Source organism: Penaeus monodon, chromosome 29 (genome assembly GCF_015228065.2).
Source record: "Penaeus monodon isolate SGIC_2016 chromosome 29, NSTDA_Pmon_1, whole genome shotgun sequence".
Classification (NCBI taxonomy): domain Eukaryota; kingdom Metazoa; phylum Arthropoda; class Malacostraca; order Decapoda; family Penaeidae; genus Penaeus; species Penaeus monodon.
Genome location: NC_051414.1, coordinates 29,789,597 through 29,789,943, shown reverse-complemented (window position 1 = coordinate 29,789,943; position 347 = coordinate 29,789,597). Strand labels below are relative to the sequence as shown.

The following is a 347-nucleotide window of genomic DNA, read 5'->3' as shown; positions in this document are numbered from 1 at the left end:
TTTATATCTCCTATTTCTCCACTCTATCTCCTTTCTATTCTCCATCCTCCACCGCCTTCCTTATCTATTCCCCCTCCTACTCCACCCCCATTCCCCCCCTCCGCCAACCGCCATGGCATCAGAAGAACGAATTGCGTAGTTTGTGGATGGGGGTGGGAGGATGAGGGGGGGGGGTCGAAGCCGTGACGTCATGACCTAGCGACATGACGTCACGAGAGGAGTAGGAGGAGAGGGGGGAGGGACGAAGTGCGTGCGGGTGTAGGCGGTGTTATTAAAGATGCGTGTTTGGTTGTACTGTTCACGCGAGTCGCTTGAATATTCTTCGGCCATTAGCAGTTCGGTTGCTG

The 347-nt window shown here is 54.5% G+C and overlaps 1 protein-coding gene across 1 annotated transcript in view; it reads left to right on the top strand.

Annotated features, from left to right (window-relative positions):
* Positions 1-347, top strand: part of LOC119592130 (large neutral amino acids transporter small subunit 2-like) — a gene marked incomplete in the record, with an annotated part of 120,358 nt that overhangs the window by 97,169 nt on the left and 22,842 nt on the right.